The sequence below is a fragment of the Tachypleus tridentatus genome, chromosome 8, assembly GCF_004210375.1.
Source record: "Tachypleus tridentatus isolate NWPU-2018 chromosome 8, ASM421037v1, whole genome shotgun sequence".
Taxonomy (NCBI): Eukaryota; Metazoa; Arthropoda; class Merostomata; order Xiphosura; family Limulidae; genus Tachypleus; species Tachypleus tridentatus.
Genome location: NC_134832.1, coordinates 62,084,262 through 62,112,101, shown reverse-complemented (window position 1 = coordinate 62,112,101; position 27,840 = coordinate 62,084,262). Strand labels below are relative to the sequence as shown.

Below are 27,840 nucleotides of genomic sequence, written 5' to 3'. Positions count from 1 at the left end.
AATATAAATATGAAGTGCGTTGTATTTACAAATTAAACTAAAATGTAAAAATCATTTAAAGTGAACTTAAAGTTTACTAAACAAATATTCTGTGAAAGATGTCCTTATGAGACGTATGATGGATTATAAATTATGAAATTCCGAACTTTATTTGTACAAATATAGGTTTACCTCCACATAATATGATGTAATTAAATACGAGACAAAATTCTACATAAACACAATGGGACTCGGAATAGTCGTATGTTGGCTTCAGATGTTTTAGCAGACAAGTTTTCTATGCAGGTGATGGTTGAAACTTGACTTTTCTTGCTCTGTCAAATCAAAACAAAAAGATGTATAAATGTAAGTTTATTCTTTTGTTTCATCATATAGCAGTAGTTTCATTTCTTGATGTTAACTTCCTGTTGACGGCGTTAATGGTTTTCTATGGCGAAAACTGCTTAAAACAATAGCAAAGCTCTCAAATACAGAGCTATAAGAATGACACGTACCGGCGGCTAGAGACTAGTAATTTGGTCCTGCTTTGTGCTGCCGGCAGTGTAGCTAGTCTCTGGAGCGAAATGGCCCATAATTATTACGTTTGTAGCAGAGGTAGAAAGCCGGGACCCGGGGCCTCTGCTCGATGCAAGACCGTGTTTAGAGATTCGAAACATGTCGTTTAGAGATACCGCTGCATGAAGTTTGGAAAGTGAGCAGTGGAGCGTGGGCCTTCCAAGCGACTGGCTTTCCTGACCACTGGTCGCTTTCTTTACTTCAAGAAAAAAATATACAGACACCATCAGGACACTCTTGACACTTCAGGGAAGACCTTGTCAACTAGAATTAGAAATAATTGAAGATTCGGCCCAATGACCAGACATTTCTGTTCAATTGTTCTATGTATAGTTTTCTATATAAAAGATAGCGAGATGAAACCTGGAACTGAATCCATTAGTCAAGATCAACTTTTAGGTGAGTCTGTTGTTGGGAGCTAAACTGCACATTAACTAGAGTCTTGAAGACTCCTAGTGATATTAGATTAAAAAAAACTGGGGTCTCAGCACTCGCGAAGATAAAACTTTAAAAGGTTTTTTTTCTAAATTTTCATTTACTTGTTAAACATATCACAGTTTTAGTGGGGTATAAAATATAAGTTTATCCTTAACTGTATTCGAAGAAAGAAGCGAGTCTTCAGCGCCTTCCAAGAAACATCGTCACTCTAGTTTCAAAGTGACGAAGTTTCACAAGTGTCTATAAGATACCATTTGTAATCAGTAAACAACTGATAGATACTCGACTTAAAATGTTCATCAAGGTACTTCGTATAGAATAGATAATATTCTAAATGTTTAAGTGTATGTGTGTGTTTTACCAATACACTTACATTTATCAGCAGCGTATGTCCAGCCTTTTAAATACAAGATAGTTAAATGTGACAACAAAATGACATTTAATACTGTTATATTCATCACATATAAAAATATTAGACACAGCTTATCAGTTTACTGTTAGTGAAATTTGGAACAAGTGGATATTAATTATAAAGTTAAAAAGATATTTCTTGTAAGGAAAATATTCTCATATACTAGTCCGTCTTTGATGTATTTACCTGAAAACTACAGGATGTGTTACTTTATATACTTTGGTATTTTTGAATTATTTATCATATAGAAACTTACTGTTTCCAGCTTGGGGTAATACGTCGCTTGTCTTCAGTTGCTGCTAACATTACCATACGCTAGACAAACATATGAACCACAATATATGACCAATTAAACGTGTAATCTACAATATGCAAAGAATTAGATTCAAACAAGATTTAATCATATAAAAATGAACGATTAACCAAGAACTGATTTTGAGACTGAACAAAGCCAATGTTTAAGTAGTCGAAAATGGTGAGCAAAGCTGAAATGTTCAGCCACTGCATAGTTCACCTATTGGGAAAGTCTTGAGGCAATAACCTCCAAAAATAATCCAGAATGATTTTATTTCTCCACAAGAGCCACTCCACTTTGAACTAGGCATTCCATTTGTTTGTTCATCATGAAGTCTCTGGATAGACGATCTATACAAGAACAGTCTAACATGTTGTCATCTTGAGATACAATTTGATGAATGAATGGAATCATTTTCCAATATTCAAAGTATAACAGATCCCAGTAAATAATGAGGAAAGTTATAAAGTTGGTTTACTAAATTAGAGGTATATAAACGATTCTCTAAGAAACATTTATAGGTTTTGAAATATACGTTTCTATGTATATTAAAAATGAAATGACATTATGTATTTTTTATATACTGTATGTTTGTGTATTTTTTATTTTTCATTATATTTTATTGTATCATGCAAATACGTTTGTCTCATTTGTTTGGGAACGCATCAAAGTTAAATGTATATAATAAAGTAGATAATGTCATAATGATACAAGAGCTTCACATGAATATCCAATAAGCGGCAGATAAAAACCCGCGAAGAAATAAAACACGAAAAACAAAAGCGCTGTCAACACAGACAGGGACTGTAAAATGTTGTATTACTTGTGACAGTTGAACGTGTATTGCAAATGCAATATACTTGCTCAAAGATATGTATATATACACGCGTATATACATAACAGTTAGACACGCAAACATACGTTGCGGATAGATACCTACGTTCATAACGCTATAATAAATTTAGGTAATGGATATTTCATTGTGATGCTAAAATAATATCTACGAACATCTATTTAGGAAATGTTTTATCGAATAACCTTAGTAGTTATCGAAACATAAAATGTGATTAAAAACTACTTGAAACAACAGATTAGAAGAACAAAAAGTAATGCATACATTATAATTCAGAAATTTTATTTTTCGTAAAGTTAAATATTGTTTTCTTTTTATTAAACGTTGAACTACGCAATGATCACCGTGTTCTGCGTGAGAATCGAACATGGAATTGTTGCATTATAATTTCTTAACCTTGCCGCTAAACCACTGGAAGAACATTAATTTTAGTACAGGAAACATAGCAGTAAAACATCAAAATGTGTTTTTAGAATAAACGTGGCCCTTAAATAACAAGTGAGACTGTAAAGAAATGTATAGTATGTTTGTTTGTTTGTTTTTGAATTTTGCACAAAGCTACTCCAGGGCTATCTGCGCTAGCCGTCCCTAATTTAACAGTGTAAGGCTAGAGGGAAGGCAGCTAGTCATCACCACCCACCGCCAACTCTTGAGCTACTCTTTTACCAACGAATAGTGGGATTGACCGTCATTTTATAACGCCCCCACGGCTGAAAGGGTGACCATGTTTGGTGCGACGAGGATTCGAACCATATATAGTAACAACTTGAAATTGTAAGACATTTCGAATCTTATTGGAGGCTAAGTAGCGAAACTTGTAGTTTGTTTTTAAATGTTGTGCCAATTACTACGATTGTGGAAAGGAATGAGGTAATATCCGCCTTGAGGTTCAAATGACTTCAAGTTTAACCAAAGAGTGTTAAGCAAAATGACATACTCGGTATTTCCAACCCGAACGGCACGTTATAGCCGACTCTAATTCTGCTGTGACAAATTCTTTATCCGGCTCTTTGAACCGAATAAAAAAATTGTCACTTTTATACCGTGTCCATAGCTTCATTCATGGTGTGGTTACGTGACCCTCGGTCGCACCCATCCAATCAAACACAACGTTTGTATATAATATTCATTTTCTATCCTCAAAACAATTTAGAAGTGAAACAGTTTCGTGTCTTTGTCTTGCAAAGGCTGAAATTTCTAAATATTATTTATAGAAACGCACCAAATCAACTAAATCCTAACGTGGAGTGAACATAGATGACATAAAAATGTTATTTTTTCGTAAACCACGCTGTGTAATATATCGTATAGATATATTAATGTGTTGTTTGTTTGTTTCTTCATGGTCTACGTAGCTCACTACTTGTGAAAGAAAACATAAACACCAAATGACTCATACAGCATGATAAACTGGACGAGCAAGTAAGTGAAATATATATTTTCTCTGTGTCATAGCCTAAAAAATGTATAATTTCGCACTATTATGTAAGCTAATGACACGGTAATTATACAGAGAAAAGTGTGAATTCATATCGGGTGTAAAATCACATCTAAATCAAGTGTGATTATTGTAAAACAATATATTAATATGTTACCATAACCACTGATCACCGTTGGAAACTGAAATATGAAACCTAACGTCCTCACCGTATATATGTGTTATAAATGTGCAACTTAAAAATTAATAGATTTGTTTTTATTTTTCACATTTACATCTTTACGGGTGTGGATTCTTATCCTATTTACGTCAAGGGGTGTGTTTGTTAGAATTACACCCAACAGTTTTTTCTTGAAGTGACGACAGTATATCCGTGTCACGTACCATAACGTTTCAAATAAAAGGTTACAAATATCAGGCGGAAAATATTTTTTCCCATAATTACATTTCGTGATGTATTATCAGCAACAAGAAGTAAGACGTAAACAAAAATATTCATCAATAGAAGTCTAACTGTTCTCTCGATCCTTGAAGAAGGAACCAGTGTAACATATTAATATGTTTGTAACAGTAAACAATATTTTATCCTGAACACCAAACAAAGTGAAGTATGTTCTCCATCCTTGAAGAAGGAACCAGTGTAACATGTTAATATGTTTGTAGCAGTAAACAATATTTTATCTTGAACACTAAACAAAGTGGAAGTATGTTCTCCATCCTTGAAGAAGGAACCAGTGTAACATGTTAATATGTTTGTAGCAGTAAACAATATTTTATCTTGAACACTAAACAAAGGGGAAGTATGTTCTCCATCCTTGAATAAGGAACCAGTGTAACAAATTAATATGTTTGTAACAGTAAACAATATTTTATCCTGAACACCAAACAAAGTGAAGTATGTTCTCCATCCTTGAAGAAGAAACTAGTGTAACATGTCATTATGTTTGTAACAGCATGTAACGTGAGAAACACAATTTAATTTGTATAATCAACAAAGTATAATAATGTTCTTTGTAATATGTTATTGATAACAGCTTGTAACGTGAGAAACACAGTTTTACTTCTAGTACTGTACAAAATGTCAGCGTGTTATTTTGACACTTAGTAAATTCCAAAACGTCTAATTTGTGACATCAATTTTTACAGAAACTCGTTCATCCAAACTACAGGAACAAACCTGACGGAGAACACACGTATTGGTCCGGCGTGCGTGAGCTCTTTACGGCGTGGTTGTGTAGTTTTAACTCTAATATAACGAGCTGTTTGGAAGTGTCCGTACGATCACTGAATTATCCACGACACTAGAACACGAGTCATCGCTTGCCATGGCGGTTCTCCCAGGGAGCGACAATTGACCCAGAGACATGCGAGACTTGTTGTCCTAGCTGTTTTTGATAAATCAATACTTCTATTAATTAGAATGTACTACAAAAGCCTCCACGACACGATTGTTTAGGGTCTCGAAGGCATAGCATTTTCACCGTTCCGCCGTCTCTCGTTCATAGATGGCGGTAAAAACAACAGCCCAAAGAGTACAAACGAGCGTAATCTTGAAACGTATAGTATCGGCGTAAAACAAATAAGTGCCGATGGTACTTAAGCTGACGATGTAATTGAAGTGTCAGAGGTACTGTGTATTTATTATCTTCAAACATAGTCTATGTTTAAATTAGTATATGTTTAAAAGTTTTATAAGTTTCTCTTAAATCTCGAAAATTTTGATTGCATTCAGTTTGGTTTGGTTTGTTTTGAATTTCACGCAAAGCTACACAATGACTCTCTCCGCTAGCCATCCCTAATTTAACAGTGTAGGACTAGAGGGAAGGTAGATAGTCATTACCACCCACCGCCAACTCTTGGGTTACTCTTTTACCGACGAATAGTGGGATTGACTGTCACATTATATCGCCCCCATGGCTGAAAGAGGGAGCATGTTTGGTGTGACAGAGATTCGAACCCGCGACCCTCGGATTACGAATCGACTGCCTTAACCCACATTTACTAAGCTATTTCTTTATTACTTCACTTACAAAATAATATTTTTGACAGATACATATAAGTAGTACTTTTGTTGAAGTTTTCATTATTAAATACGTTTTTTGTCAGAACTGCTTTATGATAATTTTGAATCATTTTTTATCGAATTATACAAGTTTCTTCATAAATGTAAGATTATATTCACTTTGTACTGATATGTTTAAAAGACATTATAAATATTCTGGACAAACTTCAATTTGAACAATGTAGCTACTAAAGAAGATAAACAGTGTGATAGAAGATTCAAGAGACCATCTAATTGTTTGTTGGTTTTGAAATTAAGCACAGAGCTACACAATGAGCTATCTGTGCTCTGCCCACCACGAATATCGAAACCCGGTTTTTAGCGGTGTGAATCCGCAGATATACCGCTGTGTCAATGGGGGGAGCACCATACAATTGAATTGTACACAACATATATATTTAATTAAAACCGAATCATATCTGGTCAATTTCAGCTGTTTTCTCATCGCATACGTTATGACAAATAGAGAACTATTGTAATAAATTTATAAATATGTTTAACCCGGGTTATAAATATAAAACGCTGTATGTATGGTTGCTATTAAGTATAAGACCGTTGGCTAATAGCGGTTAACTAGTAATGTATAAGCGTTACAAAACATGCTACAAAACACGGAAGCTTGATTGGGTGTAACTGTACTTTGCTATCTGAGTCGAACAGTACCAGCAGCCATTTACGTTAGCTCAAACTTAGAAAGAGTAAAGTTTGAAAATAGAAAACTTTAGAAAACGAAGTGAGCCACGTTACCGTATTACCATCATTATAACATCCATTATGATTTGCCACAAGATGAAATATATATCTGTGTGTCACAGGTAATAAGTATGGAGCATCTGAAACGTATGTTTATAGGCATATATTTATTGTTACGTGTTTGTGTGTATGTTTACAAATTACGCCAGACGCCGACGATGGGTCCACAGCAATCGTACGCATATTTAGCAAGTACTCAATAGAACTGGAACCAGAAAAAAAAATTGGGGTAGGAAAATTTGCTACTCTATTAGAAGAGCAAAACCTACCAAGCACGCACTTATCTCTACCACTCAGATTTACACAAAGGATACAAAAGCTTCAACATTCAATTTCATACTGCATACAAGCTTATAGCTGGAGTGAAAGGTTGACTGAATGTTTGAAACATAAATCAGAGTTTATCGTATCTTTCGCTAACTACAGTATACGTTATTTGGTTTTATATGTTACATTTTTATTATCTCATGAATTTAGTTTGTATCTCAAATACGAACATCTCCATTTAATAATGTTATGAATGTCAATACTATGTCGTTATACATATATATGCCCAGACTATCTTTACATAAGTTATACATTTTACTCCATAAGTTCCATCGCCTGCAAGTGACAAAGGCCATGTGAGAATTACACTTTGAAGAAGTACAACTGAATATTTACGTTTCTATTGCTAAACTATGAAAAAAAGATACAGTACCAGTTACTGCTCATATTTAGATTTTCGCAGTTATACAGAGATTCAATACGTGTATACACATGACTGTATATTAATTCATTTACATTAGTAATTCCCTACCTCGCTAAATTTGTCTCTTAGCTATGCCCTCAAATTTTAAAATTAGCACATTTCGAATTACTTAAGGATTAATAATACATATGACAAAACTATATGTTTCGAAGTATACATTGGGAAAGCAATTAATATACAGAACGAAGTTGGAATCAGTTATAATGTATATAGAAGCAGTAAAAACATCAGATACCATTTTGCAAGCACTAATAAATCGTTCTTTATTTCGGAGGACCCAGTTCAAATAAATTTGGTGTTTTATATAATGTAAATCAGGGACAATATTTTAATATCTATCGTCCTGTTATAATTTAAATAGTATTCTTTCTCAAAACAAAAGGTGATACATATATAACGCGGAAAAATTATATCGAACTGAAATACTTCTAAAAATAAAAAAGATGATAAATGTACTTAATATTTAACGTGTAAGTGAAATACAGGAAATCCTAACGTTTGAAATATATGTAAAATCACACAAAGTTCCATCTAAATAAACTCCTCTACCACCCAATAGTTCTATCTAAATGACTCCTCTATCACCTAATAGTTTCATCCAAATAAACTCCTCTATCACCTAATAGTTTCATCCAAATAAACTCCTCTATTTCCCAATTATTTCGTCTTCCAAATAAACATCCGTTAAGACTGTTTCAAGTTATAAACACACGTTGTTGATCAACAAACGGCTTTGACATATAAATGAATATTATTTAACAACTGTTGGACTTTAGAAAAATTAATAAAAACTTTGTCAAGCGGGAGAGCCGCTATTATTTGTTTGTTTGTAGTTAAGCACTGGGCTATCTGTGTCCTACCTACTACGGGTATCTAACCCGAATTCTAGAGTTTCAAGTCCGAAGACATAGCGCTGAGTCAACGAGGCGACGCTCTCTTAACCTTTATAACATATACCATATGTACCAACCACTTGTAATGATAAAAAATTTCCAAACATTAAGGTTGTTTTGTCTACTTTTTGAATAAATTCATTGTTCGAACTTTATTAGTTTCAGGACAAACTTGAAGCGTGTGTGTATGTGTTTTCTTATAGCAAAGCCACATCGTGCTATCTGCTGAGCCCGCTGAAGGGAATCGAACCCCTGATTTTAGCGTTGTGAATCCGTAGACTTACCGCTGTACTAGTGGAAGGTCAAACTTGAAGCAAACAAGTTTCCTTACTTTAGTACGTTGTTCGATTTCCGTAATAAGTAATGCGTTATGATTAAATTTTGTTTACACAGAGGCTGAACACTTACAATTTAATAGTATCGGTAAAATCGTAAAAGATATGTCATACGCTACACTTGTTGTAATATGAGGAGTGGAAATCACGTGTATGTCACGTAAAATGTGTTTGTGTAGAATAGATTTATTCCTTGAACTTTCTTCGGGTAAAGAGATTAACTAGCCGTGCGAATGATTCAGTGAATTCCAACAACTATTTGAGACACTCCTTAACTTACTGTTAAGTTTGTGGTTTATTTTAAGTAAACAGCAGAACTAAGATAGCCGAAGTCGTGAAGAATACGTGTCGAACACAAAGCACCAATAAACATAATGCTCATCTGAATGGTTACATTACACCAATGGAGGAAATCGTTCTGACGATACACCCTTGACGCTGCCGCCACACTTAGCTGTCAGCCGATGAGACCTCCCCGAACGCCGAGCCCTCCGCTCGCATCCGCCCCTCCACAGCTGCCGCGGCCTCGGGGTAGTGAGTGGCGACAGCACGGCGCCGGTTGCTACCGTCCGTCCCCCACCTGAGGGTAAGGTAGGTTGAGACTTCAGGGAAAGGAAATATAAGAATTATTCCCCCCCTTCCCCTCTCTTGATGTTCAGTCATATCGAATCATAAAGCACAGTTGTTCCTTGTTGCCAAGTCAACGATACAGACAAAATAATTCGACTTCGCTGGAACCAGATAACCAACTAGCGTAATCTAGAAAACTGGAACCTTACCGCTGTTCCTTATGTTCCGGTTGTTCACACGGCTTTGTTTCTGGCTGTTTTCAAAGAAAATAAAAGACAAACGAATATATTTAACCGGGATTGCTAGAGAATAAAAAAAATACTGTTTCAAAACTGGTGGATTGCGTGTGTGGATTGCACCTAACTACAAAACAATATTAATTGTTCAGACAATTCTTGATGACGAGAAAGCCACTTTTCTGAACCTGAAGTTGACCTACGAAGGTCGAAACGTTGTTTTCTGCTTATCGATAAAAGTGATACTACCCATACCAGCTGTGCAGGCAATAGCTTCTCTGAAAGACTGAAAACCACTCGATAAATATAATTTTTTTGCGGTTTTCAATAAACATTAATTTTGAACTTTGGTATTAAATTATTTTCAATCAACTACCTATTATATAGCAACTAACTATTCCTACACGGTAGAAACTTAGGACAAATTAGTTGCAATGATTGGCGGAAAAAAAGAAAGTGTTATATATTTGCACAAGATATCTAACACTTACAGCTCTATGTCTGCAGACCTATATCACTACAAATCGGGTTTCGATAGCGATGATAAACAGAGGACGGATAGCTCTTCATATAGCTTTGTGTATAGTAACAAAACAAATAAACCATCCTTAAAACCAGTGTTTGTAGAAATTATCCAAAGAACGTTAGTGTCTGCGCAAGTTGTTTACTATTTATCTAATCAAAAATAGCATAGTACAAGAAAAGGTGATTCCACCAAAAACAGAAAGAGTAGAGACAGAAGGATGTACATTCAGATTTCACGAATCATAATGATTGTAATGGTACATAATAATGGTGATTGTAATGGTACATAATAATAATGATTGTAATGGTACATAATAATGATGATTGTAATGGTACATAATAATGATGATTGTAATGGTACATAATAATAATGATTGTAATGGTACATAATAATAATGATTGTAATGGTACATAATAATAATGATTGTAATGGTACATAATAATGATGATTGTAATGGTACATAATAATGATGATTGTAATGGTACATAATAATAATGATTGTAATGGTACATAATAATAATGATTGTAATGGTACATAATAATGATGATTGTAATGGTACATAATAATAATGATTGTAATGGTACATAATAATAATGATTGTAATGGTACATAATAATTATGATTGTAATGGTACATAATAATAATGATTGTAATGGTATACAAACTAGTTAATTAATTAAAGTTATAGAGCATGCAAGCTTCTAAACACCAAAAACACCGGCTCGTGTGATTTCTTCTAGCGGTTATGCATGTTCTAAACATTTTGCAAAACTTGCAATGATTACTCACAATACATGCTTTAATGATCAGTATTATCAATGATTACTCACAATACATGCTTTAATGATCAGTATTATCAATGATTACTCACAATACATGCTTTTAATGATCAGTATTATCAATGATTACTCACAATATATGCTTTTAATGATCAGTATTATCAATGATTACTCACAATATATGCTTTTAATGATCAGTATTATCAATGATTACTCACAATACATGCTTTTAATGATCAGTATTATCAATGATAACTCACAATACATGCTTTTAATGATCAGTATTATCAATGATTACTCACAATACATGCTTTTAATGATCAGTATTATCAATGATTACTCACAATATATGCTTTTAATGATCAGTATTATCAATGATTACTCACAATATATGCTTTTAATGATCAGTATTATCAATGATTACTCACAATATATGCTTTTAATGATCAGTATTATCAATGATTACTCACAATATATGCTTTTAATGATCAGTATTATCCCACTTTCGTCGCAAACTTTGATTTCGTATCTTTCATAGCAATTACTTTTTCATAATTTTAGCCAAACTTTTTTGTTTCCAGCTATGCTTTGTTTTATTAGGTACAACGTTTTTGTTGCTGTCGTACGTTAGGTAAAAATAACCAAAAAGGACGTACATTTGATACTCAGATATCCTTTGGGATAATTAGCATCAAACACCTATTAAACTTGGAGAATTTTAATTGTATGTACATTTCTTCAATACTTCAGTAACTTCACACAATATCTTTCAGTTGTTTTATTTTTGTGGGTTTTTTGGGGTTTTTTGTAGCCAAGTTGTTTTTCAATAAATATCACGATTTTTTTAAAATTTTATATAGTAAATTGCTTGAAAATTTTGACAGGATGGTGTTTTTGAGCTCATAACTTCCGGATTTGACGTTTGATATTAAAAAAAAAAAATCCTCTTTTAAGAAAACCCTAATGTGTGATAGAAATTTAAGCCCGATGAAATTAGTAAATTAGTAAAATATACTAAATACTATATACTAAATTTGAAAGAAATCAAATAAAGGAAAGTTTTCTTGTCAACTGATGCAAAGAAGAAAGAGAAAATAAAAAATTACACGTGATATTTAACTTACTGTGAAACAGTAACGGTTAAAGCGATTGCTTCGAACTTGTAATCTAAGAGGATTTTGATTAACGGAGACGATTATACGGATAGATAAAAAACAAAACAACGAGAAACGTTTTCATTTCTGGTAGGCCCGACATGGTCAGATGGTTAGGCCGCTCGACTCGTAGTCTTAGGGGCATGAATTCGGATCCCCATCACACCAAACATGCTCGCCTTTTCACCCGTGAGGGCGTTATATAGTACGGTCAATCCCACTATGTGTTGACAATAGGTTAGTTGGCGGTGGATAGTGATGACTAAGTGCATTCCCGCTGCTAAATTTAAGAGATTGTTTCTTCACTACGTAAGATATGAACGTATGATGAGATAGTGTTTACTTCAATTTCAAACGTTATTTCAATGGATATTTGAATGTGAACATAATACGTTTGTATACGATCCAATAGAGGGCACTGTTTATTATATCTTAGCGAAAATAATCCTTTCCACTCGCGTATTCAAGTTCACATATTGTACTGTAGTAAAAATAGCTGAGCTTATATATTTGTCAATTACATATAACTTTTCCTACTTTTTTCTATTAAAATATATTCAATTTAATTCCACTTTGAGCTCTAATTTAGTTTTTAACAAAATTTTGCCTGGATTCAACTCCTCCCAGAATGTTTAGTTCAAGCATGAAAACATAGCACTAGGCTTCAATTACGAAATTGCAAGCATAAAGGTTCCAAAATTTCAATTTAAAGTTTAATATGGAAATTACAGCTGTTTCTACAATGTTCTTCTCGTGCACGCAAGGGTTTATTGTTTCCATTTCTGTGGAATAGCTGTCATCTGTTGTCTGCGGAGACATTTGTCTTAATAAGTGGAATTCAATTAGCCTTCCCTTCTTCTCTGTACTATAATCGACTCACTGAAGCAGCAGGCTTGTTGAAACAGGGAAATAATTGTAGAACATACGTAGATTATACATGCAGCCCAGTAATTAGCAAAGAGAGAACTTGAAATGGAACCCAATTCGTTACATACGTAAACAGTTCATTGGTGATTTTCATAACTTATCTTAACGGTTCAGCAAGACTGTTATGTGAAATGTCCTAATGAGACATCGTGCTAATTAATTTCCATGGTATTGTTCTTTAGTTGTTATTTCATAAAGAATCTTATGTGTTAATGATGACTGATTTTCCTACGTAAACTTAAGTTTGTGCTTTCATTTCATACAAATATATACATATATATATATATTTGGTCTAAGTATAAACTGGGTGTAACTTTTGCATTTTTAACAGTGTTTTTTTTAGAGTATATTTAATAGCTATGGATTTCGAAGCAATTTGTGTCTATACCTTAATATTTCATGATTTGGTTCGGCATGGCCAGGTGGTTAAGGCACTCGATTCGTAATCTAAGGGTTGCGGGTTCGAATCCCCGTACGCACCAAATATGCTCGCCCTTTTAGCCGTGAGGGTGTTATAACGTGACGGTAAATCCCACTATTAGGTGGCAAAAGAGTAGCCCAAGAGTCGGCGGTGGGTGGTGATGGCTAGCTGTCTTCCCTCTAGCCTTACACTGCTAAATTAGGGACGGCTAGTGCACATAGCCCTCGAATAGCTTTGTGCGAAAATTAAAATAACAAACAACATTTTCTTGGGCAGCTCTTGGCTCACCCATTCCTCCATGTTCATTTTCAGGAACAGCTCCTGATTCATTCATTTAGCCCCATGTTCGTGCTGCAGTTCCATTTAGCCATATACAACTTTTGTAGGAGCTCATCTAGTTATCCGTGTTTATCTTTTGTACATGTTTATCATCCCAGAAGTAAACGTGAAAATCGTGCTCAAAGTGTGTAAAATTATTTGAATCAGTTTCCTGTGTTACAGTCTGATGTGGATTATATGCAACAAAGAAACCTACAGTAGAAATAACACAGCTTGTACAGACGAATACGTAGGTAAACACTGCAGTTGTAATCAATGTCACGGAGCGTCGCATAAGAGGGAAAAAAACAGTAATTTTTGAAATGTCATGTGATAATTCATAACGATACTGAACTGGTGTCTATGGATCGCTTTCAATTGTTGCAAAATTGCACTCAGCAAATTGGGGCTGTGAGAGCGTTATAAGAGTGACGTTCAGATCCCACTGTTCAATTATAATACTCCAAGAAGTAGCAGTGGAGAATGTTGACTATGCAACTTTACTCTTATATTATATTGTATTATAAACAAACAGTTATGACGTTGTGAGAAAAACGTATTAATGACTCAATAGTTGGATTTAGGTAATCGTATAGACTGAGAGTCATGCCAATGATTTAATAAATAAACATCAAAATGCAGTATTCAGGAGAATATTGTAACTTTTACAAGACTTTATGTCGCACATGCTCGCCCTTTCAGCCGTGGGGCGTTATAATGTTACGTTCAATCCCACTCTTCGTTGGTAAAAGAGTAGCCCAAGAGTCGGCGGTGGGTGGTGATGACTAGCTGCCTTCCCTCTAGTCTTACACTGCTAAGTTAGGGACGGCTAGCACAGATAGCCCTCGAGTAGCTTTGTGCGAAATTCAAAAACAAACAAACAAACCTACCACGGGTATCGAAACCCGGTTTCCAGTGGTATGAGTCGGCAAATATACGTCTAAGCCACTGATAAGGGATTTCTTAGTGTTTGAAAGTTTTACTAAAATATTTTGTATTTTCAGTTTCTTGTTTGGTTTGAGATTTGTACTAAAAATTTGAACTTTCCTTTCAAAATTCACCTATTCCTTCAAGGTGTTTTAGTTATATCTATAACAAGTCGTGGCCTGATTATTATCGTGTTGGGTTGTTAACTAAGAATCAGTGGTTTACACTGAGTCTACTGAACGCCCTCTACACCTTTAGTTGTGGATTCATTGTAAAGTGACAGGTAATTTCATCATTCCATCTGTAGAGTCTCTAGTCAATGAGTATAGATCGTCTTGGTTTCTTACCTGGTCCTTTATCGTAAGACACCTTTGATTTTGAAATTTCTAATTTGTATTCTCAATACCACTGGTCTCTGGATCCTTATTCGTCAGATATATGAAACCGAAAATCAATATCTTCATACGGATATATATATTAGTAGTTTTAGTTTTTAATGCAGTTCGTCAAAACGTATTATAGAACTCTAATGATTTACTTTCGTGCTAAGCCTCGTTTTTCATATTTGCTGTAAAATATTCTTTACTGATATTTTATATAAAAAAATCCAGAAGAATTATTCAGGAAATTCCGTTCATATTTTATTTCCCTCACCAATTTATAAACTTGAAACAAAGCAAGATGATGAAATAGAATCAGTAATTACTGTGAAACCACTAAGTGTCATATACGGTAATTACGCATTTAAGTAATTAATTATTTTTCATTTATAAATACATGCAACTTGGTATACTCAAGGGTTTGTTTTCATGTCAAATTACTCTGGTCAATGTATGATATACTTTATTTGTTGCTAGTAAAATTTAATTACTGAAAATAGTTTAAAATTGTGAATATTTTATACTTTCGACACACTAACGTACATTAAAAGAAATTTTCCTTCCAAGTTGGCCAATGAAAAAGATAATAAAACTGACCGACATTCTTCTGACCTAGTTATTGTGAGACTTTTTTCATATTCAGGGTCCCAATCTGGCTTCCTTCTTCATGGTTCCCCGCTAGTACAGCGGTATGTCTACGGATTTACAACGCTAAAATCAGGGGTTCGATAGCCTGATGTGGCTTTGCCATAAGAAAACAAACAATCCTTCTTCATGCGTAGACAATGTGCCAATAAACAATACAAAACTGTCGGTAAGCAGCTGTTGATCCTCTTGGTGACCATACCACACCTGTCATAAATGAACATAGAAAACCTATTTTAATAGATGAATTCCTGGCATCTGTACTATTTTCCACGTACATTGTTAATTACAAGGATTCTATCGATATACTGGTATCAGTAAAGACCTAGGACAATCAAACTGATCATCAAACATTTAAAAGTGGATGAGCATATGGATTTAACATCATGTATAATCAAACTTGATTTTTTCGTGCTCCAGAATTTTTAGGTTTATCGTCTTACACTTCAAATATTTCAGGTTTATCCTCTAACACTGTAAAAACTTCAGGTTTATTTACTAACACTGTAAAAACTTCAGGCTTATTTACTAACACTACATATGCTTCAGGTTTATTTACTAACACTACATATACTTCAGGTTTATTTACTAACACTACATATACTTCAGGTTTATTTACTAACACTACATATACTTCAGGTTTATTTACTAACACTACATATACTTTACGTTTATTTACTAACACTACATATACTTTATGTTTATTTACTAACACTACATATACTTCAGGTTTATTTACTAACACTACACATACTTTATGTTTATTTACTAACACTACATATACTTCAGGTTTATTTACTAACACTACATATACTTCAGTTTTGTCCCCCAGTGGCTCAGCGGTATGTCTGCGGACTTACAACGCTAAAACCGGGTTTCGATATCCGTGGTGGGCAGAGCACAGATAGCCCATTGTGTAGCTTTGTGCTTAATTCAAAACAACAACAACTTCAGTTTTATCTTCTAACCTTGCAGATATTTCAGGTTTATCCTCTAATACTACAGATATAAAGAAATGGTTATGCTTTTATTTAGAATAGAGTACAAATCGAAACTACAGGGAATGTTTTGGTAGCTTATGGTGACTACAATCTTTGCACCCTACTAAGAACACTCATCGGTTATTCTAGGTTTAAAGTAACAGAGACACTGTACAATCAGACAAGTTAAACAGTCAAAAATAAACAGCATGGATTGCACCTGTGTCAGCTCGTGTACCCTGTGTATCAACAATTTATGTAGTCTAAACATTTCCCTACGTGGTTTCTCCTCAATCCATTTTTATACGAGTACACAATAAACGCTATTAAAAATACAGTTTACGTCCCATTAACAATGTTTAAAACATTTTACAGCATTCTTAGAAAACTCAAAAGTGATCACTAGTTAATGTATGTTTCTAAATCATATTGACCTAAATGTTAACAAAATTATACGGCTACAGCTTTGAAATACTACCAAACATGCCTAACTCCATAACTGTTACATTGTGAACCATACATTTGACTATAAACACATAAACAAATATGTTAACATACCATTGAATTCTTGCAAAGTAAGTAAAAGTACACATTTCATTGAATTTCCCAGATATTTAATCAAATTTATAATATACTTCAATAAACATTTGACCTAATATTTTAAACTTAATAAGGTCTCACGGTGGTTTATTTTACCTGTTGTTTATACCCAAAACCTGGAAACTTATCCACCCAGTTAAATTGACTTTTTTCCTTAAAATCTGTAAATATTTTAGTGAAACTTTTGTGTAGTAAAATTAGCACAACGTGAAAACACATAGATATATATACATGTACAATAACATACATACATTGAATCTAGTGTAATTTGCTGGTTAGTTGGATGGTTTGATTCATTAAAATTGCCTTGTCATCAGTTGCAATGGATTTAACCATTTATCGTGGATGACATAACACCCATTTTGTGGAATTAGTCCTTTAATTTGAAAGGTTCACTGGTGGTTACAGATGTGTGTATATAATTAAAGCTGGGTTGTTGTTTGTTCACCTTGGAGTCCCAGAAGAAAGGAGCTGAGTTTAATTGCATGACGTGTAGAGAAAAAAAAATGGCATCCAGTTAGTGGTCATCGTAAACAAAACATGTCAACAAGTTAGTTATATTTTAACACAACTGAATTTAAATTATAAAGTAATTTATAACTTGTTACCTAATCGTATGTTCTAACAATGCAAACAAAACTTGCCTACAATTAAGTAATGTTTTAGAACATTGGGATGATCTAACTGTATTTACTTGGTATTTACTGAACCAATCTACGCTTACGTACAAGCCTTGAATAGCCGAAACTGCAGTTCACAGCAGAGTTCTACCAATCAAATAATGAATTTGGCCTCTACGTCACAATTTTTTTTTTTTCAATTTCACCCTTGGTGATGAAAACAACAAAACAGTTAGTCTGCTGTATAATATGAAATAATGAAGTATCATAACTTAGATTACTTTATGGTAAATTAAAAGTGACTCAAAGACATTGGGAACTGCTTTCCGTGATAAACAATAATTTTTTTTATTCAGATATGTATTGAAATAATCTAACTAAAACCAGCCAACAGCTGAATAATGTTTTAATATATTTCCTTGAATCTGTTGTCTGCAGTATTACGAAAATATTTTAACAGTCGTGTGTGCTTGAGTGCATTTCGGGCATATTTCAACAGTAATAAGTTTGAATATTATGAAACTTCCAAACAATTTGGTATGTTTTAGCACCTTGGGAAGTATTTTCTACAGTATTTCAGAAGTATTTTAACAGTGGTTTGTTTAAACGATGTGTAAGAAAAAAAAGCCAACACGTTGAAAGTTAGATAAATGATTTACCTTACAGGGATCCATTTTTTACTGAATTCTGAATATATCTTGACATTCGTATGTTTAAACAATGTGTGAGAAAGTAGTTGACAGTTCGGTCACATTCTAACACAAATAAATCTGTTTTCTGTGGGAGTCAGAGAGTTTGTTCGACGGATATGTGGTTGAACGATGTCTCTACATCAAACAGTTCGTACTAAAGTTTTGTTGTAATAGGATTACGTACGACCTCTTAAGCAAACAGCGAACATGTCAACAAACAGAAGTCCTTTGGATAAAACCAAAACACTTCAAAATAAGTTAACATGTCTTAACTTTAGATGGTATCCAAAATATTCAGTTCTTTATTGTTATGATAAGCAAATAAAAATTTAATTAGTTACAAAATTGTGATGAAAAATAACATATGTTCAATATTATGAATAACAATAAATAGTTATTAATAAAATACTAAGCACTGAAGCTAAATAGTACTTAATAAACTTGTAGCTATATATATTCTGATGAATGATAATACTAACACTAGTAAAGTGGACTTTAGCTTTAAACATTCTCATGAATAATTATAGTAATGGCAATCAAAAAGACTTATAGCTTTAAATATTCTCATGAATGATAATGCTAATATTAAATAAGTTGACTTGTTGCATTAAATATATCATCAATGATAATGCTAATAGTAATTAAATAGACTTGTAGTTTTGAATGTTCTCATGAATAATAATGCTAATAGTAGCTTTCAATATTTTAAAAGGATGAGAGTAATAAGTAGACTTGTAGCTTTAAATATTTTATTAATGATAATGCTAATTCTAATTAAGTAGACTTGAAGCTTTAAATATTTTATTAATGATAATGCTAATTCTAATTAAGTAGACTTGAAGCTTTAAATATTTTATTAATGATAATGCTAATTCTAATTAAGTAGACTTGAAGCTTTAAATATTTTATTAATGATAATGCTAATTCTAATTAAGTAGACTTGTAGCTTTAAATATTTTATTAATGATAATGCTAATTCTAATTAAGTAGACTTGAAGCTTTAAATATTATGTTAATTATAATGCTAATTCTAATTAAGTAGACTTGAAACTTTAAATATTATGTTAATGACAATGCTAATAGTAATTAAGCAGAATTGTAGCTTTAAATATTCTGATTGTTCAAAGGCTACGTTTTCAACATAAGTTTATAGTTAAGTATGCTACATTGTCTGTCACATATTTTATAACATACGCTCTTTTTTGATTAAACTAAGTTGAAATAGCTCACGCACCTCATTTCATCATTTTTAAACGAAAGAAAATATATTTTTTTCTTCGACAGGTGAATTTATAATAAATGTAGGTGTTGAAATAAGAAGTGATCGATATTACAATGTTCAGTATGCAAATTTTGTCTTTCTTTTTGTTAGATTTACACTACGAAAAAGTCTATAATATGGAACAGTGTCTGAATTTAAAAAAATGACAAATACATATGATTTTTAACTATATCTTCAGCCGCATTTTACTTTCGACATATTGCATTAAGCTAATTTTAATTTTTAAAAACACGATCCCAATTTTGGTCATGATACTTTTCGTTAGTTTTGATCCAAATATCCTAGTCCCATTAGCCGTTATCCAGTCTTTTTACGATATTTAATAGATTTTCGTAGTTTGATCAAACAACATCAGTTGCAGGATTATGTCCCACATCTCGATTGTAGTATAAACCTGAAACCAGAAAAATTAGTATTGGTCACTACAGTTATCATTGTATTATATAGAACTGTTATTTTACATCCAAGTTTTATTTAGTGGTCATACAAACAGTGATAATAAAATTATTATAATAAATTACTGAATAATGGTGATAAAACATTTTGTTTATCGTATTATAACTGCTCATAATATTCCGGGTACCAAAATAATTTATATTCATTCCTGATATGGATAACTAATATAATTTATTTTTTTTATTTTCATTTGGTATTTATTTTTGTCCTAGTTGTCAATTAAAGTTAACGTATGTGTTTCACAGTTACCAAAATGGTTTATTTTGATGTCAAGTGTCATATATAAAAGATTATTTATAATATTCTTCATGTCAACAATTAATGTGTATTTTTTCAGGTAAAGATGATCTATGGGTGTCAATGTTTCAACAGTTAGGACCTGCCTTTAACGTAACGACAGTAAGTTAAAACTGACCCAGTTGTTACAAACTGTGTATTTCTCCGTGGGTACCTTAAGATTTTTACAAATTCGAAATATTTGAATATATTCGTCACTAAATCGAAACGATTTATATTTACTTGTTTTGCAAATGTAAAATTTACTTCATTTTTTTCTGGGTGCCAACTAAAGTATAATACATACTGGATGTCAAAAACTGATACGAAATATATATTCGATTATAATGTAATAATATTCAATGACTAACACATATTAAGTTCGAATGGTGTTCAGACATTGACACATGTACAGGAATTGTTAATTAGGACACTTAAAACACACCAGCTAACTTTACACAGACTATCTCTGAGTTTGGAGAATGGTGTTTGTGTTGTAATAACAGAGATGCCATTATTGTATTGTTATAATGTCTTGTTGTTGTTGTTAATGAATTGTATATTTACCTAGTACCACATTAGCTCTTAAATTTAAAATTAGTGCATTACAATGAACTTTAAAAAAGCCCACTCAAAATTGGTCACAATTTATTAAAATGAATTTATAAATTTCAAAATATCTTTTTAGAAGAAGTAAACTCGGTTTCAGTAGATATATCATAACTTTCACATTTTATGGAGATTTTAATTTTTTTTTGTTCCTTCGCGGATACTTAGAATTCAACAACAATGCAGTTGTCAAGGATAGTTATAATTCAAATTATACTATAATTATTATAGTAGCCACAGAGACTTAGAATACAACAACAGTAAAGTTGTCTCGAGATATTTTTCACTTTATTCAAATAACTTTCAATTATTACTGTTTTATTATCACGAAATTAGTACTGAAGCAAGTTTATTTGTTTGTTTTTGAATTTCGCTTAAAGCTACACGAAAGTTATCTACACTAGCCGTCCCTAATTTTGAAGTGTAAAACTAGAGAGATGGCAGCTAGTCATCACCACCCACTGCCAACTCTTGGGCTACTCTTTTACCAATGAATAGTAGGAATGACCGTCAAATTATAACGCCCCAACAGCTAAAATGGCGAGCATGTTTTGTGTGACGAGGATTCGAACCCGCAACCCTCGGATTACCAGTCAACCACTTAGCCGTGCCATACTCAAGCAATAATTTATATATTGTAAAATAGAACATGTGTACTTATCCTCCGTATTTTAAAAGCTATTTGCAATACCTCAAAATGATTCTGAATGGATTATTGAATACGTTTAATATTGTAATATATATATATAATTTTATTCAGGTAGTAAAGGCTAAGCCAAGGATAAGTTTTTGAGAGTGTAACTCGTGATACTAATTACTTCTGTCTTGCATACTAATAGAATTAAACAATTTTCATTGAAGTCTATAAGTCAAAATCAACTTAAAGCATTCAAAATTACAAAATATGTGAAACTACTACATATTGATAGAAAGATGTTCGTAGGTACTGTATATTACAGTACTCTTTACTTGATAAGTAATACTAAGAAATAATTCTTCAGAGTAATACACAAAAATATTCGAACACCAAAATGAAGTTTGCAGAGTTTATTTTATAATATTTTACACTTACAAAATGGCAGAATAAGAAATTATTGGATATATTATCTAATCTACTCTTATGAACGTAGGTCATAGAAGCCTACACCTCAAAATCTTAATAATTATTTTAATATGTTAAAAGATATATTTAAAGACAATGTAATTACTTTATGGATATAAAATGCATAAACAGTTTATTAATCTAGTTCCATTTTAATTTTTATTGATATAGAATTAGTTTATAATTAATTTTAGATAGCCATTTTTCTTAGCGCGTAATATTTTATAACCAAGTTAATCAAAATTGATTATCATAACGAAAGGTCACAAACTGGAAAACATTTTCTCGTGGAATTGGTTTGGTAAGCTATTTGGCGTCGGTCTTTCACACATACATTTAATGTTATTATTTACAATACATGTGTGTGTGTGTTGTATAATTACAACAATGATAAAATTAAAGAATTGGTTACAGGTAAGCACTTGGCTTTCTATTAAATTAAAAGTTCAAAATGTACTTTTCTTATGAAATAGATATACAGGAAGAACTATAATAAGAACATAAAATGAATTCACAACGCCACCTACATCATATGCTGGCTATAATAATACAAAGTTTTTCTTCATTTGTCTCGCCCGGCATGGCCAAGCGTGTTAAGGCGTTCGATTCCTACTCCGAGGGTCGCGCGTCCGAATCCCAGTCGCACCAAACATGCTCGCCCACTATTCATTGGTAAAAGAGTAGCCCAAGAGTTGGCGGTGGGTGGTGATGACTAGCTGCCATCTCTCTAGTTTTACACTTCAAAATTAGGGACGGCTAGCGCAGATAGCCCTCGAGTAGCTTTGCGCGAAATTAAAAACAAACAAACAATTCTTTGTTTGTTTTTATTCAAAATACACCTGGAGATTTTAGGATTAAATTACAAAAAAATCAAAGCAACCGCTTTCGTTGGGGCTAAAATATGTCATCACATAGAGACTTCACCCTTACCCCAAAAACCTATTTATAGCAAACATAACGTTTCACAATGTAGCGCGAGAATATTGAACGTGACTTCAACTTATTGTACAGTTGTTTCGATTAGAAATTGCGCTTTATGTGGTTTTAAAATTGCATTAGTTTTAATTATTAACTTGTTCAACGTGTAAAGATAAAGAAACCATTTACGTGTTCTTATTTGTTATTTTGTATTGTTCTGTTTATTGATCGTGTAAGAAATATCCATGAAGGGTTTTATTTTATTATTTATCTGTTACAACCGTTCTCAATGTCTTAACATTCCTACGAAAAGTGGGGCCTAATAGGCCCCAGAGCAACTTGAAAGGTTTTTAATATTAGGCTAATAATTTTGTATTTAAATGAAATTGCCATTTAAATCCATTAATGAATGGATTAACGAGATTCCCACTGTCCCTATCTATTATCTAGCGAAACCACAGCCAGGGGAACGGGCTTGGAGAAATCAGGACTAGAAACGTCTTTTCGTAGGAGTGTTAATCCAACTTAAATACACTTTTCATTAAGCAGATTTATTTACTTTCAAATTCATAGCATAAAAAATCCAGTAGACGGTACTGAGATAAAATCTGTGTGTGTTTGTCTCATAGCAAAGCCACATCGAGCCTTCTGCTGAGCTCAATGAAGGGAATCGAGCCCCTGATTTTAGCGTTGTAAATCCGCAGACTTACCGCTCTACTGGCGTGGAGCGATAAAATCTGAAACAAGAACAAATCATCTGGAACAAGACTAGATTATTCTTTCAAGATGCTCTTACATATGTAATTTCACAAATGACTCGCGCGGGAGATAACCGAGGTACCATACAGCAGTAATTGTTTGTCGAAAATTTGTATCCCTATAAAGCTGTATATATTTCTAATCCGCTAATTTCAATAATATAGAAGTGTAAAAATGGTTTATTCGTGTTGTATTCTCCACAGAGACTGATTGTTTGTTTGTTTGAATTTTGCACAAAGCTACTCGAGGGCTATCTGTGCTAGCCGTCCCTAATTTAGCAGTGTAAGACTTGAGAGAAGGCAGCTAGTCATCACCACCCACCGCCGACTCTTGGGCTACTCTTTTACCAACGAATAGTGGGATTGACCGTTACGTTATAACGCCCCCACGGCTGAAAGGGCGAGCACGTTTGGCGTGACGGGGATGCGAACCCGCGACCCTCAGATTACGAGTTGCACACCTTAACATGCTTGGCCATGCCAGCCTCTACAGAGACTGAGCCTCAATATATGACGTTATAAGTCCTCAAGTCCAGAGGATGAAATAAATTAAAAACTTCTTTAAAAATCACAATACGTAATTAATAAAACCAGCACTCTTCAGCAGAGGACGTCTTAAAATATTCTGAATGTATCATCTAGAAAATAAGAAAATATTATAAACACGCTAAAAAATTTTCTTTTGCCATCATACCAGAACCTTACACTGGAATAAGAAAAATAATATTCTAAATTACGATTTTAAGATAACAGGAAAAATACAGACATTATAGTGACAGCAGTAACACAATTCGTTGGAAAACGTTTATACTACTGTGTACAGAAGACTGACTAACTCAGTGTGTCAGATATCTAATTTACAGTGTAATTCATATGACGTAGATTTGTCCCTTCTGTATAGCAGTCTCAATCTTAAATACCCTTGGCGCCATTACAATATTACATAAAAGTAAAGCAAGTGAAATAAAACTAATATATCCTAACCCTTTACAAGACAACTGGGTGATAAATTGTATCCATTTGATGTCATTATTTGTTCAATATCAGGCTCATTCGCTTGCTAAGTCGTAACTCATCTGTAACACCACCACAACCTAACCACCTCTATTAGACGTTACTACGGAATACGGCTTAAACAGCATAGAAATCGAACGTAAGTTTAATAATGAAAGGACATAACTAGTCGCATTGAAAGTAATTATAATTATAGTTAACCAACCTTGTTTTTAAGTGTCTTGTTTTAACAGACAGTTAATGATTTATTTCTGATCTATGATCTTACGATTTACCTTGCTATTGCTGTTGCTCCCCTGATGTGACAGACAACGGTTTGGCGCTAAAATCTGGGGCTCTATTCCCCAATGTCAACACTGCAGACAACCCAATGTAGGTTTCCTTTAAAACAAAACTATTGCTATGAACTTAAAACTGGGTTAGGGAGTAATAACAACGTTACAACCAATTAATATTTTGGTACTGACCATTAATATAACACATATTTCTGCAAAAGCTTTTGATATTATTTGTATCAAAAATTTATATAACTATTATTTTGTGATTCAAGATTTTTTGCCACATGTGGAAGCAAACAACGACATGATTGAAGGTTTCTTCAAAAGCTGGGATAGGTTTCACAGGAGCAACAGGAATTTTCTGGTTAGGTTTTCCAACCAACTGACAGTTATGACAAGTTTTATAAAACTAAGAAACATCTTTCGTAATTTTGTCACATGTCGTTTTGACACCTAAATGATACCTCACGGAGAGTTCATGGGTAACTCTTAATATTTCAGAACGATACACTTTTAAAACAACGATTTGATAAACAACAGCCCAGTCCTTTGAAACTGGAACACCTGGTAGTGTGCATTTCCTCATAAGCACACCATTTTTGGAAAAAAAAAGTAACCAATATTGAACTTTCGCCACTTAGTCTTTCGGAAATGCTTATTTCAGTAGTGAGGAGATCTGCGGATCCTTTTCTTGCTCAGCGATCAGCTCACTTTTAGCAAACGGAACTTCACCACCTGAACCAGATCCCTCACGTTCATCATTGTTACCCACCAAGGAATTGTTATTAGGACAATCACCTACAAGATCACCAGAGTTTAAAAAATGTCCAAGACAAATCTATAACATCATGCTCTCAACACATGACTGTCATTTATTCTTGACTTAATTTCTCAGCTGAGCTCGGGTCAAAGATAGAAACAAGTCTGGATTATCCTCAACAATAGCATCATCCTTAGATAAAACAGTGATAAACTTGCTAATGATTTTTGGTTCAGCAACAACGTTTCCCCCAACCAACTCGTTTCCCAACAATAACGATACAACATTAATTGGCAGAGTAAGTCTTACTCCAATTACAACTGGTCCTGAAACGAGGACTGATGTTAAATAAACGCTACAAAGAAGAGCATTAACAAAACCACCTTCGTTACCGTGAACAATAACAGACTTACCATTGGCAGAAATCGAATCCAAAGAAAATATACCTTTTGATAAAAATGATTGAGTCGTCCCAGTATCACGTAGAATAAAAATGGGTATGGGACTGGCAGTGCCATTTGTAAAAGATATACAATCAACAGACATAAAAGGGTTAAATTTCTTTCTGACTACATCAGCATTTAAATCAGTAGCCAAATGAACAGCACTGTTAAGTGATTTGTTTCTACATGAGCTCAAAATTAATTCGCTCATCGTGAACCCCCGATAAGTTATTAAGAAAGTTCCAAACCAGAAATAAGACCTGATATTGTTTGTAAGTTTATAAAACTTTTGTAGATAGATCATTATTTGTAGTAACCACTATTGTAAATTGCATTATTGTTTGTATATTAATATATTATATTTATATTAAAAAAGAGAAACTGTATCAGTGTTGTTTGCAAGTACCATGATTGGATACACATCGACATTGATTAAAATCATATACTTATATTACAATTTAACTCAGTTTTAGGCAATTTGATATTGAAATACGTAACAAAAGCTGCACCGTAGGCTATCTCTGCTGTACTAATCGTGAACATCGAATCCTAGTTTTTAGCCGTGATATTGCAGCTCACAGAACGGCTCTGAGTTTTTGTTTTGTTTTTCTCAAGTACAAACTTTTAGCTATAGCTCCGTTATATCTTGACCGATTTGAGATATAATTATAGTTTTGGACTCAGGAGGACAAGGCACAAACCTACTCGAGGGCTATCTGTGCTAGCCGTCCCTATTTAGCAGTGTAAGACTTGACTCTTGGGCTATTCTACCAAGAATATTGGGATTGACCGATTAATCTACTGCCAGGCCCACAAGAGGACAAACCTTTTCAATTGATATATTTGATTGCACTCTAGATTTTATAGATTAATCTACTCTGATCCTGCCTAAAAGTATTTCAGTTTGAGGGTAGGTTGGTAAACATCCTGATGAGCAATAAAATCAATACGTGCACTTTACGCTTGGTAAAAATACAGCTAATGAAAAGAAATAAAAGGTATATATTGTGTGTGTGTGTGTTTTCTTATAGCAAAACCACATGGAGCTATCTGCTGAGCTCACCGAGGGAAATCGAACCCCTGATTTTAGCGTTGTAAATCCGTAGACATACCGCTGCACTAGCGGGGGGCGTATCATAGATTAATTTACTCTAACCCTGTCTAAAATAATTTCAAGTGCTGTGGCTATTGAGGATTCCTCTTGTTATAATCTCTCAGTCTTACCTCTGATCCAATTCTTAGGTACTTTATTAAAAGATATAATTTAATATTCATTGAAAAATGTGACAATGAGAAAATAACTTAATAATTTCTGTCTCTTGAGATATTTATGTTACTTGAAGGATATTGCTAAATAATTTTACAATACTACTTTGGTTTTGG

General features: G+C 33.3%; 2 long non-coding RNA genes across 2 annotated transcripts in view; one reads left to right on the top strand and one right to left on the bottom strand.

Moving 5' to 3' along the window:
- LOC143222500 (uncharacterized) overlaps positions 1-27,840 on the bottom strand; it is a 128,217-nt gene that overhangs the window by 76,473 nt on the left and 23,904 nt on the right. The gene's annotated exons all lie outside the window — the stretch shown is intronic.
- On the top strand, positions 79-26,839 carry LOC143222501 (uncharacterized). The gene is made up of 5 exons (XR_013012274.1): positions 79-954; positions 3,909-3,975; positions 5,138-5,618; positions 20,637-20,698; positions 25,527-26,839. It is a non-coding gene; the product is annotated as an uncharacterized LOC143222501 (long non-coding RNA).